The sequence below is a fragment of the Rousettus aegyptiacus genome, unplaced genomic scaffold (assembly GCF_014176215.1).
Source record: "Rousettus aegyptiacus isolate mRouAeg1 unplaced genomic scaffold, mRouAeg1.p scaffold_m13_p_8, whole genome shotgun sequence".
NCBI lineage: Eukaryota > Metazoa > Chordata > Mammalia > Chiroptera > Pteropodidae > Rousettus > Rousettus aegyptiacus.
Genome location: NW_023416311.1, coordinates 60,472,584 through 60,491,439, shown reverse-complemented (window position 1 = coordinate 60,491,439; position 18,856 = coordinate 60,472,584). Strand labels below are relative to the sequence as shown.

Here is an 18,856-nt window from a genome sequence, read left to right as displayed (position 1 = left end):
CCCCATAAACAGAAGATAAATTGTCTTTCAGGAATCCATGGAAACTTGAACAATTGTTCATAAATTAGACCATAAAGAAAACACTGATAATTTTAAAAATTGAAAATTATATAGATCTTATTGTTTTACTATAAAGCAATAAAATTTAAAATTAATAATAGAAGATTAAACAAGGACTTGAATATATGAACTCTTATAAGTAATGATTCGATTAAAAGGATATCGAAAAGTAAAATTATAAAACATTTTAAAAGTAAATATAAATATGCTGTTCTTTTCATTCTTCTATAGGTTTGAAGATATTCCTTATAAAGTTTGGAAAACTGCAATGTGAGAACTACACAAATTTGAGTACTCTCATTCTGCTCTCTTTGCTCTGCACTGGTGGGACTAGTTTCATGGATGACTTGGGCATTAGCCATCATGAGAACAACTTTCATGGTGAATATTACCTGGAGAAATTGTGTGCCTTGAAATCATTTGGAAGATCATTCCTGACAGCACCTTGAAGATTTATTTTTCAACCAATTTCATTCACAAGGTATGGCCTTCAAGAGCGTGTGGCCATTCAAACCACTTATACACTTTAATACAATCACCACAATAGAGTTATTCATGTGGGCATTTTAAATCTGGTGGTATAATCTTCTCATATGATAGTATGCTTTTGTAAGTTAGAAGTCAACATTAAAAAAGCTCGTGGAGTTAATTTAGGTTCTGTACAATTCATCACTGAGCATGTCGTTGCAGACTACAACCAGGCGAGGAAGGCTTATGCAGGAAGAAAAATGCCAGAGTTCTCTTTTTAGATAGACTAAAAATCTTAAGTTTCGGGTTTATTCTGCTCAGAAGAACACACATACACTTTGGTGGGAATTCGGGAGTTAAATATTGAATTCAAACAATCAGAACAAGCAGGCTCTTTTTTTCTTTTTCCTTTTCTTTTTTTTCTTTTTTTAGCTGTGAGAATAAATGGTAAAACTAAGAATATTATTAAGAAGCCAGCATTCTCTCAATTCAAAAGGGCACATTGTTACTAGCAGTGATTCTGGTAAATAAATATTTTTCAGTTGGCCTTCCAGTCTCGTATCTGTTTCTTGAGTTGGTCAGTGTTAAATTGCAGTTCCCAGATCCTTGGTAAAATTTGGCTTCTTCTTCTCAAATTTCTGTAGCAGTTACCACTTAATTTTCTTTTTTCACCTTGCTTTTCTTTTCCTTCCTATTTTAACCAAATAAACTCATTATGCAATTAACAAATTAACAGTGTTTAAATTGTTGAATAAGAGAGAACTCAAGAATCTTTTTTGAGAATCTAGAAATATGATCATCTTAAACTTACAACCAAATAGTCATTTTGTAAATCTTTTTATACTACTTTTCAAATAATATATGATTTTTAAAATTGAGTGTACAAGACTCATTCAGCATTTACTAGCCTTCGACTTTACTAATAACATCAAGATAATGACTGTTAATCATATACATATTAAATTTCTCGCTTTAAAGTTTTTTTCGTTGTATCATTTATCCAGTTTTTAGATAAATGTCTAAATACAATGGTTGAGATCACAGAGCAAATGAATTCTTAGAAGTGTTTTCCCTCTGGTGAAGTTCAGTACACTTGAAGTATTATTGGTTCTAAGAATTAACATTTCTTACTCTAACAATTAACTTGAGAATAGAATAGTTATCTATACATTAGTCCCCCATTACCCAGGTTTTGCTTTCTGCAGTTTCAGTTACCCACAGTCCAAAAATATTAAATGGAAAATTCCAGAAATGAACCATTTATAAGTTTGAAATTATATGACATTCTGAGTATCATGATGAAGTCTTACTCTGTCCTGTGCTGTCCTCCCAGGGACATGAATCATTCTTCTGTCTAGTGTATCCACCTGTATTTGCTCTTGCCTGTTGGTCACATAGTAGCCATCTTAAATTTTAAATCAGTTATGAGAGAGAGAGAGAGACCACATTCACATAACTTTTATTACAGTAGATTGTCATATTCTATTTTATTGTAATTGTTAATCTCTTACTGTGCCTAATTTATAAATTAAACTGTATCATAATATATATATAGAGAGAGTTATGTATTAACTGTGGTTTCAGACATACTCTAGGGATCTTGGAAAATATCACCCATGGATAAGGGGTGGCTACTGTAGGTGTGTCTACAAGATTCACCTCCTAAGACAATATAAGAAAGAAAGAAAGAATAATTTTTTTTTTCTGTTAAATGCCCTTTGTCAATCTCCACAAATTTCTTTGATTTCTGCTTCAGAAATAAATAAAAAGAAAAGAACTGACCGATAGGATTTTGATAATAGAACACATTTCCTTAAATTTAATTCCAATTCTACTTAAATTTAACATGTTTACAAAGGATTTATACCTCACAAAATATGTTTTCATTTGTTTGAGGTGAAAGTGGCAGAAGTTTATAGGCATGATAAAAATAAAGGGCATCCTAAGTCTAAATGACTATCTCATATTAAAACATTTGATTAAAACTAGAATATTTATTATATTTTGATAAGAGGAAACCTTACCTTAAAGTCACCTAGAACCACCAACCCTACATGTAAAAACTCTATTACACCAGTCTGTTTCATTACCTTAGTCATTGCAATTGGAATTGACTACTTGGTAAAACAAATAATTCATTTATTTGCTTTAAATACCTCTTTCCCAAATTAACCAAGAACTACCTGTGCTATGCCTCTAGATCAGTGATTAACAGCTGCTTAGTTTATGCTAATTGTATTTGATTACTCTCATATTATGCCTCACATTAATCTCTGAATTTTATATGTAAGCTAAATTTTTATTTTATATCCCTCTAGGAGAATGAGAAAAAAAAAGACCCCACAGAGAGCCACAGAAAATAGAGGGAGATGAAGGAAATAACCATGATATTAGTGAAGGGTGATCTCAGGATGGAAAATGCAGGCATATAGGATAACCTATCCATATTGGAACATGGCAGGAGGCTCTGTAAGAATCTCCATTAGGAAAATGAAATAAATAGAATACCTGATTCATCTGAACATTTTGGGAAGAGATTTAGACAACTCGTAAGAATTTAGATGAAATTATTGATAACTATATGGAAAATTAAGCAAATAAGAAAAGATAATTATTCATTCTAGACAAACATGAGTTAACAGTAAAGGAGGAGTAATCATGATTTCCTTCCTGGGCCAGCTGGGAGTAGTGTTTAAATTATATTAGTATAGCCATACAGCATTCTTTTATTCTTTCCATGGTATGTTTGTTTCCTATCATTTTACTTTTATTTGTGTCTTTGTGAAGTGTGTCTCTTTATACATCACATGGTTAAATTATGGTTTTTCAAAAATCCATTTTGCCAATCTTTACCTTTTGATTAGAGTATTTAGTCCATTTACATTTAATGTGATTACTGATAAGATAGGATTTATGTCTGCCACTTTGATATTTGGTTTTTATGTCTTTTTTGTTCCTCTATTCCTCCACTACTGCATTTTTTTTGTATGTTAAATAGATATTGTCTCATATGCCATTTTAATTCGCTCATCATTTCTTTTATTATTATTTTTCAGTTATTAGTGGTTGCCTTCAGGATTACAATTAGCATCTTAATTTAAATAACTTAGTTTGAATTAATATTAATTTAATTTCAATAGTACACAAAAACTTTGCTCCAGTATAGATAGCTATTTTCCATTCCCCCTCCTTTGTGTTATTATTGTTATATAAGTCACATTTTTATACATTATAAGCCCATCAACACAGTTTTATAATTATTCCTTTATGCAGTTGTCTTTTAAGTCAGGTGGAGAAAAAAAGAGTTACAAAGAAAAATACATTTATGCTTTCTTTCATATTTATTTATATAGTTACCTTTATGGGTGTTCTTTATTTCTTTGTGTGGATTGAATTACTGTAAGTTGCATCCTTTTATTTTAGACTAAAGTACTCTTTATTACTACTTATAGTTCAGTCCTCTAGTCACAGATTCTTCCAGGTTTTGTTTATCTGAGAATGTTTTAGTTTCTCCTTAATTTTTTGAAAGATGGTTTTGCTGGATAGAAAATTCTTAAATGATGATCTTTTCCTATCAGCACTTTGAATATGTCATCCATCCCTCTGCCTTTTGGCTTCCATAGTTTCTGATGAGAAATCAGATGTTATTGAGGATCCCATGAAATGAGGAGTTATATTTTTCCTGCTAATTTCAAGATTCTCTTTTTGTCTTCATCTTTATATTTCGACAGTTTGACTATGAGGTATCTAAGTGTACATTAATTTGAATTTCTCATACTTGGAGTTTGTTGATTTTCTTGGATATATAGATTAATGTTTTCCATCAAATTGAATATGTTTCCAGTCATTACTTCTGATATTTCCTCTGCCTCTTTATCTTCATCTTCTCCTTCTGGAATTGCAATTATGCACATGTTAGATGCTTGGTGGTGTCCCTTAGGTCTCTTAGGCTCAGTTAATTTTTCTTACTTCTTTCTTCTTATTGATTCCTCAGACTGAATAATCTCAGTTGACTTACCTGCAAGGTCATTGATTCTTTATTCTGAAAACTCAAATCTGCTGTTGAGCCCCACTAATGAATTTTTCATTCCAGCTGTGGTACTTCTCAACACCAAAATTTCTACTTTGATCTTCTTATAATATCTGTCTCTTCATTGATATTCTCTATTTAATGAGACACCATTCTCAGATGTTCTTTTAATTCTTTATATATGGCTTCCTTTAGCTCTTTAAACATATTTATAATAGGTGATTTAAAGTCTTTGTCTAGTAGTCCCACTTCCTCAAGGACAGTTTCTATTAACTTATTTTCCCCAGTGTATGGGCCATACTTTCTGAGGTTTTGCATGTCTCATAACTTTCACTGAAACATGCACATTTAAAAAGATATATTGTGGCAATTCTGGATATCAGGTACACACTCCATCCAGAGTTTATTATTGTTGCTCTGTTTTTTGTTGTTGTTGTTATTTTGTTGCTGTTTTTATTTAGTGGCTTTTATGGACTAATTCTGTCAAGTCTGTATGCCTTGTTGTGTTGATATCTCTTCTTGGTGGCCTTTGTAGTCAGCTAATGATTGGACATAGATTATTTTAAATGCCTTGACCCAGTAAGTCTTCCACCTTTTGCCTTAGTTCTCTATATGTATATTAGGTATCTGACACTTTACCATTCTGCCTTAATCTTTACTTCCTTATTGCATAGGACCTCATAGTCAGACAGCGGTGAGAGATAAGAGTGTTCTCAGTTTTTTTCTGGGCATGTACATAGTCTGCACATGCACATAATCTTCTAAATTCCCAGGAATATGTTGAAGTTTTTCAAATCTCCCTATGAACATCTCATTTCCAAGGTGGTTTTTATGTCTTTTGACCATCATCTTCTTTACTTCAACTGGTAGTCCTACTTCAGGCAGCTGCAAAGTTAAACAATTTCCTGTTTTATTTATTTGTTTGTTTGTTTTGTATGATAAACACCCTGAGGATAGCTTTTTACACTGAACCAGCTCTGAGTCTGATTAAATAATGACAAATCCTGTAAATGAGAACTTTCTAGGAAATTTTAGACATCTCAAACAGAGACAGATGAAAACATTAAAGGAGTTTCAAACCTGGTCAGCCCTCTTGACTGCTTAGCTGCTGATTTTCAAGGCTACTGTGGTGCTGAGGGGAGATGTAGGAAGAGTTAAAATGCTACAAAAGCTTACTGTTTTTACCAAGTTTCAGCAGTTTTTTTCAAATAAACATTCCTTGGATTCTTTCAAGTTAATTTCCAAAGTTTTGAAAAAGTTGCTTTTTGACAATTTTTGCCCAGATTCTCATTGTTTTAATGGAAGAGTGCATTTTCAAAAACCCTTACTCCACCATTATGGAAGTTCCACTTTCCAACAATATTTAAATGATAAAGTAAACACCGATTGTTGTTTTAACCAAAATTACATTGTATTGGCAGGATAGGTTGGAAGGGTGAATGTTTGAAGGGTGATGTACGCATGGGTAGAAAAAACACTAAATCCTCTTTTTCTGTAGGAAGTTAACAGAAAATGGCCCCAACTAAGAAATCAGGAGTTAGCATTTCAATAATATCATTTAAAGACAAAGGAGGTAAATACTAAAAGAATCCGCTTAAAGCGATAAAAGTGGTTGCATTTTGTGAGAGGCAAAAGGAAGGCAGAGATGCAGGTGTGAGACAGATTAAATTTATGAACTCCCTGGATTCACCAGTAATGTGTTTGATGCTACTGATGATAACTTTTCAATTAGAGCACCCGACACCAACTGAATTCTCATAGGCCACAGAAAGAAAGTTTCAAAGATAATGGGGAAGAAAGCTTGTTGAACTCATGGCAAGAACCATATTATTGTGGCATTCCGCCTACTCTGCTGGTGAGGACTGATGCAGTGTCTACTCCTGCTTCCTCGCCTCACGCTTTGATGTAAAAGCCTTTCACCTCCTTCCCCTGAGCTTATCTTTGTCGCCATTCGTGAAGCCTTTGGATCTACTTAGCACCCATGTACCCTCAGAAGCTTACTGTTGGAAAAGTGCAGCTTGCAGGTGGGTAGATGTGTTTGTAACCACCTCATTCTTAGGTTTTGACTTCCTCAGAAGCTGCTTGGACAAGGCGTATGGCATAATGTGGAAATGCTGAGGAGTTGATATTTAGTGGAGTAAACTTTGACCAAAGGGAAACAAGACCTGCTGGATAACTTTTTTCTTTTCCTATGACCTTTCTGAAGACATCTCGTAAGAGCAAAAAATCTGCTGCACTTACCGTGAAGCTGAGACAAGATAGGTAATGAACACCCTGTTATTTATTTCTTCTCTTTTCCTATTTTACTTTGATTTTTCCCTCACTACTAAGTTCCTGGTATTGCGCTACAATAAAATATGTAGTATATAAGCTTTACCCTTGAACCCAGTTTTCTAGGGATCCCAAGCAAGGAGATTGTGGTTTTCCTAACATACTTGTACAGCTATTTTTCTGGGTGCCTACATAATGTTGATAAAAATAGAAATTTAATCTTAAAGATAAAAAATATATAAAGAAGGAAAAAGGATACTAGAGAATGTCCTGCATCTAACATAAAGTAAACCAGGAGAGAAGATATTTGATGCAAAAAAACATGGAATTTTTCATAAGGGTGACAAAGAAGTTTTGGAATGATAGATGAGACATGGATCTAGACATGGATCAAAGATATGGAGGTCAGCAGGAGGGATGTGCCAGGCCAAAAGAAACTAGTTTGTTTTCTTATGTCTGTTATTCTGGAAAATAGTATCAAGAGGGTAAAACCATGTAGATTTTGGAGTGTTTGGGAAAAACTAGCAATATGTACATGGAGAACCAAGCAAATAATTAAAAAAGAAGCAATTATTATTTCAGAATAGTTTAGCTCAACAGTGTACACGATGATATAATTATAGCAATATGAACACTGAATATGGATTAGCCAAAAGTTGGGACATAAAGATAATGGGAAAGAGGGACATGGTGGAAGAGAGCTAAATACTCATCTGTCACCACAGAAAATCAGTGGATAATGTCAAAAATGGATAAATGAAAAAAATTCCACAAAAGCATATTATTTAGAAATATAATAACAATAATGAAAAATAATTCAATGAATTGAAAATGGTTGTTACTGGGACACAGTACTTTAGGGCAATGGCAGGAACAACTATTTTTCTTTTCTTTGAGTCATATAATTTATTTATGCTATTTACCTTTTTTAAAAAACAGACTATTTTTTAGAACAGTTTAGATTTATAGAAAACTTGAGATAATTATAGAGTTCCCATATACCCCCACACAGTTTTCTCTGCTATTAATATCTTACTGTATTATAGTACATTGTTTATAATTAATGAACAAAAATTGACACATTATTATTAACCAAAGACAATATTTTATTCAGATTTTTTAAGTTTTTACATAATGTCCTTTTTTCTGCCCCAGGATCCCATCTAGAATACCACATTATATTTAGTTGTCATGTCTTCTTAGGCTCTCATGGCTAGAACAGTTGCTTAAAATTTTTAATAACCTCGACAGTTGTGAGGAATACTGGTTAGGTATTTTGTAGGATGCCTCCCTATTATAATTTGTCTGATGTTTTTCTCATGGTTGTTTTGGGGTTACAGACTTTGGGCAAGGAGACCTCCAGAGGTAAAATGACATTTTCATCATATCATATTATATCATACCACCATGACTTATTACTGCTGATGTTGGACTTGACCATCTAGATGAGATAGTGATTGTCATGTTTCTCCACTATAAAGTTGCTCTCCCCCATCTCCCTTTCATACTGTACTCTCCAATAACTTTTTAAACTATGTACACTTATTATTTTGACTTAATTTAAAATTAATTAAAATATATAGATATTTTCCAGATGTTTCATTTCTGTACTATGTGGTACATTCATAGAATTGTGGGCAGCAGCAGGTAAAAGTGCAAGACGAGTAGCCAACAGAGAGCCATAGTGAGAATGCAGAGGCCTTTACAGAAGAAGAAGCAGAGTAGCCTGTGCTATGCCGGTATAAGCTAGAGCAAAACTATCATCAGGTTCAGGAATCACTATGGATTGGAGGTGCACGGATGGATTAGAAATTGATGGGTAGTGTCTCAGGGCCCAGACAATGAGAACTGAGATAGACTAAGTTGTCACAAAGCACTGAGGTGCATCAAACAAGTTCTCAGGCAACTGGTTTGGGTATTACAAAGTCAGGGATCTAACTAAGATTAATAGTAGATCAGAAACTTAAGCAAGGAATCTGAGGACTTGGAGAAAAACAAAATTTGGCATTCTAAAGACATTTTCGCTCAGGTCAGGGACGATTTCTGAACATGGGAACCAGCCTCCTTTATTATCTACCTCGACGCTTTTAGCTGAGTCCTTGAGGCTAGGTTGGATCTCTTGACTGGAGTGGGAATGAGGAAGCAGCATTTCTGGTGTAATATAAATCATACCTTGGTGACGTATGTCATAAAGTTTCAATAAAATGGCACAGTTAACATTTTATGTGTTTGATAAATTGAAGCTGGCATTCCTTCCATCTCCAGAAGTGTATAAGTCACTATTTTGAGCCAGAAGGAATAAAAAAACCATTTTCTTCTGAGATATTTTTCTAGAACTGATGGCCTCTACAACAATAATCAAAATTGCTTTCCCACATAATTTTATAAGGGACAGTGGAGCATGGCATAACTTTGTCTAATCTAAATCGTCCTTCTGTGTGTGAATGTTATTCCTATGCAGAAGAGGAGGAATAATTTCCATTGTAAATTACCCTCCCTCACCCCCAGTTCACTCCCCATCCAAGTGACTGGTTAGAAACAGGTTCTCAGACCAGTTGTTCATCTTCACCAGGAAAAAAGCTGGTTGTTGATTTAATTAAATAATTAAGTAAAGTCTTAATTGCACCTCTAAAATGTCTTAAAATTATGCAAGGGGCCAGTGCTACAAGGTAAACAGGACACAGGGAGTACCCTCAGGAAGCTCACATTCTAGTGAGGAATCAAGGCAAAAACACAGCTCTGTTCTCCAGTGTGATTAGTGCTTGAATTACGATAAGTACATGGTATTATAGGATCACTCTGGGGAGTATCTAACTCAATCTTGGGGATAGAAAAGATTGTTGAAATAAAGACTTTATTCAAAAGTGTTACTGCAATCAGGGAGAAAACTCAGACCGTAAGATCTGCAAACATCTGAAAAGTCACACGAAAAGAATTTTTTTTTTTTTTAATAGGGAAAGAGAAAAAGACTAGAAGTAAATAAGGTATGGAGGAGTGGAAAGAGCAGGCGGCATGATCAGACAGTTGATGAAAGAAGGTCTTTTCCTGAGGTCAGCTAATCATCTGGAGAGGCTGCTAAGGAGGGACTGTTCTGCTCCAAAGTCCAGGTACCTGGGGAAGGGAGAGAAGCCTGTCTAAAGTTTGACCAAGTCAAGCATTTTGTTCAGATTTGCCAGTGGGGACAAACGGTTCAGCTAATCATTTATGAGACAAAGATGGGAATGGGAGGGTCTGTTTCTGGTCCTGTCATAGGTAAACAAAGAGGGCATCAGTGAGGCTTATCTAAGAAGAGGAGGACTGATTCATGGCAGTAAGCCTTTTCCTGGAGCACAGAGCTGAGGTAAAGTTCTAAATTAATACTATTAAGCAAATTAAGGGAGCATTTAAGATGGGATGGGGAGATAGATAGCCATGAATGAGGAGAAACATGGTATATTCAAGGAACATGAGAAACTGGTGCAGATGATCTTGGAAGTAGGACATTGTTAGAAGGCCACTGCAGCAATTCAGAAAGAAATGTTCACTTGAATTGAAGAATGGTAGTTAGATGCCCAGGTAAATGTCCTGTGGGATGGAAAAAAGGGAAATCTAGGCAATGTGAGCTATAAAACTACTGAAGAGATTTACTAAGGAAGAGAGCATACCTCAGTTGAGAAAGCAGTCAATGGAGAAATCAGATCAAGAGTGTGGACACTCAGATTGATCTGAGATAAGATATTAGATCTTTATATTAAGATGACCAAAAGGCACAACTACATTAGACCTATTTTCTGGGCAATGACTTCTGGTTATGATCCCCAAAGCACAGGAAACGAAATAATAAATAGACAAATGGTAAAAAGCCTCTGCACAACAAAGGAAACAATCAGCAGAATGAAAAGGCAACCTTCAGAATGGGAGAAAATATTTGCAAACCATACATGTGAGAAGGGGTTAATATTCACCTTACACCCATAAAATGGCTATTATCAATAGACTAAAGAACAAATGTTGGAGAGGATGTGAAAAAAAAAAAAAAAAAGAAATACTTTTCCAGTGTTGGTGGGAACGTAAGTTAGTACAGACATTATAGAAAATAGTATAAATGTAGAACTACCATATGATCCAACAATCCTACTTTTGGGTGTATATCCAAAGGAAATGAAATCAGAATCTAGAAGAGATCTGCATACCATGTTCATTGTAGCATTATCCACACTAGTCATTTTGTGGGAACAACCTAAGTGTTTGTTCACAGATAGATGGATAAAGAAAATGTGGAGTATACACAAACACACAATGGAATATTATTTAGCTTTAAAAAAAAAGAATAAAATCCTGTTATTTGTGACAGTATGGAGGAACCTGAAGGACATTCTGATAGGTGAAGCCAGACGCAGAAAGACAAATACTGCATGATCTTATGGACATATGTGGAATATAATAAAGTGAAACTCATAGAAGCAGAGAATAAAATGATGGTCGCCAGGCACTGTTCGTGGGGGAAATGGGGAGATGTTAGTCAAAGGATACAAAGTTTCAGTTATGCAGGATGTATAAGTTCTGGAGATCTAATGTACAGCATGGTGAACATAGTTAATAATACTATATTGTACATTTGAAATTTTCTGAGATCTTAAATATCAGACCATACACACCAAAAAAAAAATCTATGTAAAATGATGGATATGTTAATTAGCTTGATTGAGGTAATCATTTCACAATGTACACATATATCAAAACATCATTCTGTATGTTATAAATATATACTTTTATTTGTCAATTATATCTCAATAAAGCTGGAAAATTATTTTTTAAAGATCTATTTAAAGCCAATTAGATGACTGCGAACCCACTGTAATATGTCATACTTCACCACCATGTCTATATTTACAGTTTTAATAGCTTGAATTTAAGCAATGAATTCATGTGGTCAGTCACATTTGAAGACTTAACTAAGTATATCCAGTACTAATCCAGAGGCTTAAGTACATCACTCATGCTAGAGATCAAATGTCTTAAAAGTATAGTGTTCTCATTCTCATCCTCATACACGGTCTCCAGAGAAATCTCCCTAAACATTGCACCCAAGAAATGAGCCTCTTTTTTTCCTAGAAGTACCACAAAATCAAGACTAAGTTTCTTTCAAACAACAAATAAAATGTATTATTTACCAATAGAGTGTTTTTTTGTTTGTTTATTTTACAATCTGTACTGATAAAATTAACTGGGAAACTATCACCTCTCTTATTGGATAGATTTTGCAAATGCTGTAGTCTTTAATATCCATTTTTCTTAATAGACCTTCTCTCTTCCATTCATCATCCAGCAATTACTGAGTGACTGATATGCCAGAAAATGGACTGGGTTCCATGAATGCAAAAATAACTATGGCAAGTCTCTATACTCAAAGATTTCACAGTGATGAAAAAAGATAAGCATCTGTATAGTTACAATATATTGTATATGTACCATGTACTAATTTACAAACTATGAAGTGAACTTTTTTATTCTTTAAAATTTCATTCCACCCATGGAGTGGTGTTGTGTGGCTAGGGAATTAAGAATATTCTTTACATTTTTAAAGAGTTTTGAAAAAACAACAACAAAGAAGATAAGCTAGATATCTTATGTGCCTGCAAAGGCTGAAATATTTACTGACTGGCTCTTACAAAAACATTTGCTGACCTATGCTCTAGACTAGTGATTCTTCAATGAGTGTATTCCTAAAAATCACTTGTGAACTTAGCTTTTTAAAAACACATTCTGGATGGGATCTTGGCATTGCTATTTTTACCAGAATTGGGTGATTCTCGTGTATGCGGTGGTTGAGAAGCTTTGCTCTACATACTTTCCCTAAGACAGTTCCCAGAATACTTACCTGGCTTTATAGACATTCTTAGCAAGGACTTTCTTCACTAACACAGCTTAACCTATATATCATAGAATATTTCTTTCACTTTATTTCAGATATCTTGGTAGGATCGCCCCCTCCTGTCTCTTATATAATAACATTTAAACTACAATGCTCTTCAAAAGGGGAAAACACATATCTATTATATAATTGATCCTGTAATATTATGGCCTAGAATTACTACTTTATAGATAAATTAATGTTTAGAGAAGTCAAGCACTCATACAGGGCTTCTGACTCTTACTTCATTGTTCTTTCTCGATACTGTCTCCTACTTACTTTTTTTGATCCTCCATTGAAATAGACTACACAGTCTATTCTTACTACCCACTAGCAAAATTTCATTACATTCCATAAATCTGTTAGCTAAAGAATGTAATTCCTGTTTAACTTGAGAGCCTGTATGTCTTAAGGCAGACTTGTGTTACAATAATTCCTCTAATTTGCAAGCACTTTTTCACATATATTATGTACTCGAAATAAACTAGAAGCTAACTCCTTCTTGGGTATAAATGGAGAAAAAAGTATCTCTCTAGAGCATTATTCAGCATAAAGCTCATGAAATAATTTGCAGAGGCACAAGGTTCATCCTGCCTAAGCAAATTAAACAATTTTGTTAACCCTGATGTCTTTTGTTAGAAGTGAAATTTATGATAACTGTATTGGCTTTGCACTACATAGCACTCAGAAGCCTTTATTTGCTCTCAGCTAGAGCTATTTATACCCCGGGATATTGATATTCTTCTACTTAATCAAAAAGTATTCCAACTAAATATAACTTGCACATTCTTTTGAATATGCAAAGTCATAACAAAGCAAAAATAATGAAGAATTATTTACAAACACTTTGGATGTATTCTTACTTCCTTTCCACAGGTATTTATTTTTGACCAATCATTATATTCAGAAAATGTCAGAAGAGGTATAATTGAAACATATTCCTTATTACATTGTGTATTTGGCAGTTTCATTGAGAAATAAACTTGGGTAATATTGATGTTAGCAATAAAGGAGTACCACGTTTTAACCCTGGATTAACATAGCTCGAGAGGATATCTAATATCACTACACAGGAAGTATCATGATATCCATGTTGTTGTCCGAGGTGGGTGGGGGACAGCGTTTATGCTAAGAATATATTTGGAAGTTCATGCCAAAGGAGGCAGTGAAAAACAATTCTGGCACACCACTGTGTGTAGAACACAAATGCAATAGGCCAGAGGATTCTGAGTATACTTTTAAAAATAGAATTCATTTATTAGAGCAGTTTTATATTTACAGAAATATTGTGCAGATAGTGCATCTATCTCCTCCCCCGTTGTTTCTCCTATTACTAACATCTTGCATTGGGATGGTACATTTGCTACAATCATTGATACTTGAACCAATATTGATACTTGACCGAGTACAGTTTTTAGAGACAACAAGTTAGAGTTATGTAAGTCAAAAGAGAAACTTTTGGGGGCTAATGAGTAATTAATAACAGGCATTTTGAAGAGAAATCATCTTCCCTTCAACTAATCATTCTTTTTCTGGCACCAAAATACCAAAAACCCTTTCATGCAGTGCTTAGGCCCCCAAAAGTTGCTGTTTTCCAAATTTGGGGGAAACATTGGGTAAAGAACCCAATTTTTAGAGTTGTGAAGTCTCATAAATGTTTATTTTAGGCAAGCAAATGGCAGACTTGGACCTGATCTTTTGAAACCCAAGTATGAAAATTACTCTTTCCATTTCATTTATAAAATGAGTACTGTTGCTCTAAAGCTAACTTTTAATTTACTTATCAATGGTGAAGCCATTTTTCTTTTGTGAATTAGGAATAAAATTGTTAAGCAAAAAGTGGATTCTTGCTGAGAAATGTAGGACTTACAGGAAAGACCTGCAGTGTGTTATGACTTGGCTTAAAGACTAAACGCTAACACAGTTTGAACAATAACTCTCATTAGAGGACTTTATTTCTTTTGAAATACATATGAGGGTTTTGGATATTTTCTTCATATGTCATTTGAGTTGCTTATTTAATTTAGAAAATATTTACAGTTCAGGTACAGTTAAATTCTTTAAAATTTGTATTTGAGAATAACAATAAGAATTTAAGTTAAATGTAGTCTATTTTCTCACCTGTGACCTATGTATATCACAGTCTTAGCAAGAATACAAGAACTTGAAGTTGAGAGAACTGTTCTAGATTTGTACTGAAGAAAATTTAAAATCCTTCACAGTAGGTGTGAACAACCCTTGTACTTGTAGTGAATGAATGGGGAAAGTAGCTTGTGCGGGATTTGGAAACAGAATTGCCAAAGGTTTATGAGTCAGACATAGAATTTTAAAACCACTCCACGGCTTCACAAGGAATGCATGTAAAGAATAAAGTCAGTACGGTGTGCTCTGAGCTAGGGAGCAAGTTAGCAATCTGATGACAACTGCCTTCGAAAGCTGTGAAGTTCTCTCTGCTGTTCTCTAATGTATTCCAAGGTTGGGGCATGGAATCCCCACCCACTCACTGATCCTTAATTTTGGTGACAATACAACCAAAAAAATTTTCTATCCCTGAAGCTGGTTTCTTTGGGGTGCAGGGAGCAGGAAGGAGGGCTGAAGTTAAAGTGTAAGGTTGAAGAAGCTCTAAGTCTAGACACCAATAAATAATTACCTGGGCCTCACAAGTCAGCCTTTTTGCAAACTACAGCAGGCTGTCTTTGAAGTCAGCTACAACTTCAGGCAGCCTTAGTTTGTGGAAATTGTGATAACCTCACTTCAAAATGACTTTTTAGAATTGTTGAAATGAAATAGCATGATTATGTTTAAAGTCAACTTTTTGTTCAACTATGGGAGTCCTAATCAGTAAATTAATAATTGTAAGTGTTATACACAAAAAGTGATTTCAAAAGGTGGTTTAGAAGTCACTAATAGGATTTATGTCCTACAGATGTTCAGAATGCTTTGCTTATACCACCCTGTAACAGTGAGTACTTCAGTAGGGTCAAATAGAAATATTTGAAATTTTTAGTTTTTTTTTTTTCAGTGATTAACAAATTAAAGCCATTAAAGCTTTTAGTTGTTTTCACATATGTCTGGTTTTCCAGGATTAGTATTAAGTGCAAGGAATAGATCCCTTTTCATTTGGAGTAAAAACTGAAATGATCTGATATGGATTGATTAAGGACAAACTTTAGATACATCCAAATATGCTAGAAATAAGATAAGATTAAGAGGAGGAATTTAAATTTCTTATAAGAATGAAAAAAAAAATCTATTTGCCTGGTAGTGATTATAAAATTATCCTCATAGCAAAAATTTAAAGAAATACAATGTTTCATAAGGGTAACCATTAGTTACCAGTAAAATGAATAGCATAATCTAGTCTCTAGCAAAGAAGGCTTAAGCAGTTGATATTTTCATGAGAAAATACTCATTTCTGGATTACAATTGAGTTTGAAGAGACCTTTGAAAAAGCAAAGTGCTTTCAACCTTGCCTTGGTGTGTTATTTTGATTTTAAAAATAGCCCCTCAGGTAAAATTTAAATATATTTTTCAAAAAAGTCATGTTAGTATATTTTCTAGCAAATTCAAACAATTGCTCAGAAGTACTCTCATCAGTATTAGCAATTATTTGTAATAATGATGATTAAATATTTATATGAACAACGAGCACAATTATTTCTCTTTAAAATTTACTTTATAATCAAGGAAGCATGTGTTCCACCTGATATTAAACTGTGCTGGTGAGTGAACATTTTTTCATTTAATATCCTCATTCGCATTTTTCTTGATGCTTATTCGTATATTTCTATTGATGTAATAGTTTGCAAGAAAAAGAGCTCATGTCTCTGCCTGAAGGTGGAATCTTATGAATATGCAAATAATGTTTTGATGTGATGAAGTTTTTCTTTGGAATGGAGCTGTGCCCTCTTAAGTTATATCTCGAATATTAGCCGTAGCTTAGAAGGACACAAGGCGCATGAAGACTTGAGTTCTTAAAGAAAAAAATATCTGAGAAGTAGTTGCTTTCTGGTTATAAAATGCTGCATTGTTGAATCTGATCTTCTCAATTTAGGTTAATGCTTTGTTGTAAAAAAGTAACTGCCATTTAATTTTTATTGTAAAGAAGAGTAGTGAACGGTAACATGAAAATGTACGGATTGTCTACCCTGTATGCTACAGTGTATTTCTTAAAATGCAAATTCTAGGGTACATCTTTTAACAATTTTAATTTAACCAGGTATAATGTGTCCAGATGGTTTTTAAAAGTTTCTTTGGTGAACTCTGTAGAATAAGCCAATTGTTCATGGTATCTTGTACTGTAAAAATATTCTATTGACGTTTAATTTCAACGTTAAACAAAGTCTTGCACACAAACCCAGTGAAATATTAGGTTGGGAATGTAGCAAGATAGCAGCATTGGCTTCTGAAGCTGTTATTCATGTGTAAACAGACTGATTGTGTATTCTCTATTCAGTGTTAGATTGGTCCTCAGCGCCAAACGCTAAAGCAATGGTTCTTAAACTTTAAGTAGGTACGGAAAACACCCAGGAATCTTGATAAAAATACAAAGGCCCAGGCCCTATCCTAAGTGAATGAGCCTCTATCACTATGTTCTTTGTTGGTGGTGGTGGTGTTGTTGTTGTTGTTGTTATTGTTGTTTTGGCTCTCTGAGATTTTGATACACACCAAAGTTTGGGAACCACTATACTAAACGACAGCTAAAAAAATATATTACGATAACAAAACAAAACCTATAATGTATGTCGAGTAGTTCTAAAATATTCAAAGTATGGCTACCATTAAATTGAATAATGTTTTTAAATAAAGAGCAAAGGAAAGTACTGTGTCTAGAACTTTTATGAGGCAACAATGAAGTTTCCTCTTTCTCATTTTAAAAATGTAAAAATAAAAAATAAAATTGCCTTCTGTTTAAATTAATACAAATTCATAGTTAAAGAAAGAGATTAGGCCATTAGAAGTTGTCCAAGATACTATCTCTAAATGTCAGACAGAAATTTGGAGTATTCTGAAAACACCAATTGGGATAAATTAGAGTTAGAATATGACTGTAACTAAATAACATGAAACCCAGTCAACTACATTCACTTTCTAAGGAAAAGACTATTGAAAAGAACACGGACTAGAGAAGATATTCAGATGGCAAATAAACATAAAAAGATTCTCATCATTATTTGCCATTATGGAAATGAAAACTAAAACAGAAATGAAATATAACTATACATCTATTAGAATGGCTAAAATCCAAAAGACTGACAATATCAATTTCTGGCAAGGATGTTGAGCAATAGGAACTCTCAATGCAAAATTTCCCAGCTACTTTGGAAAACAGTTTGGTAGTTTCTTACAAAGCTAAACATAGCCTTGCCATACATCCAGCAAACCATGCTGTTAGGTATTTTCTCAATTTGAAAACGCATGACTACAAAAACCTGTATGTAAGTATTTACTAATAATCACAAAACTTGGAAGCAACCAAGATGTCCTTCAATAGGTAACTGGATAAGCTTACTGTCGTACATCCATACAATGGAATACTATTCAGCAATAAAGAGGAATGAGCCATCCATTCATGTAGAGACAAAGATGAATTTTAAATGCATATTGCTAAGTAAAAGAAGTCTTTGTGAAAAGGCTACATAATGCATGACTCCATTTATATAACATTGTGTAAAAGGCAAAACTATAATCACAGCGAAAAGATCAGTGGTTGCCAGTGGTTTGGAAAGGAGGGAGGGTTAATTAGGATAAGCATGAGAGAAACTCTCTATGCTACTATAATGGGGGCTACATGCCACCATGCATTTGTCAAAACCCATAGAACGTTATAGCATGAAAGTAAAAGAACCTTAATATACAAGTTTTAAAACATCTTTAAGGAGGTCAGGGAATCCCAGGATGGAATGCAGACCATGACATAAGAATCTAATCATACTATAAATGTATGAAACGATCTCACTAAAGATAGTTGGGAAATAAGTTGCTGACCTAAGGAACTTTAGAAATGAGTAAAGTTTATAAAACTAAAGACAAACACAACTGTACATAAGCACTGTATTCCAGTTGATCAAGTTGTTTCCTTTGGGGATATGAGCTAAGAATTTTGAAACCACTACATGTGTATACTGGAATTG

At 33.9% G+C, this 18,856-nt stretch overlaps 1 long non-coding RNA gene across 8 annotated transcripts in view; it reads left to right on the top strand.

The window, feature by feature from the left end:
• LOC107497141 overlaps positions 1-11,389 on the top strand; it is a 57,995-nt gene extending 46,606 nt beyond the window's left edge. For 6 of the 8 annotated variants that reach the window (XR_004952357.1, XR_004952356.1, XR_001593745.2 and 3 more), the window contains 2 exons: positions 292-541; positions 6,634-11,389. This is a non-coding gene — a long non-coding RNA (uncharacterized LOC107497141). The remainder of the gene's footprint in view (positions 1-291; positions 542-6,633) is intronic. The other 2 variants (XR_001593743.2, XR_001593742.2) reach the window with 2 other exon arrangements.
• The last annotated feature ends 7,467 nt before the right edge of the window (positions 11,390-18,856 follow it).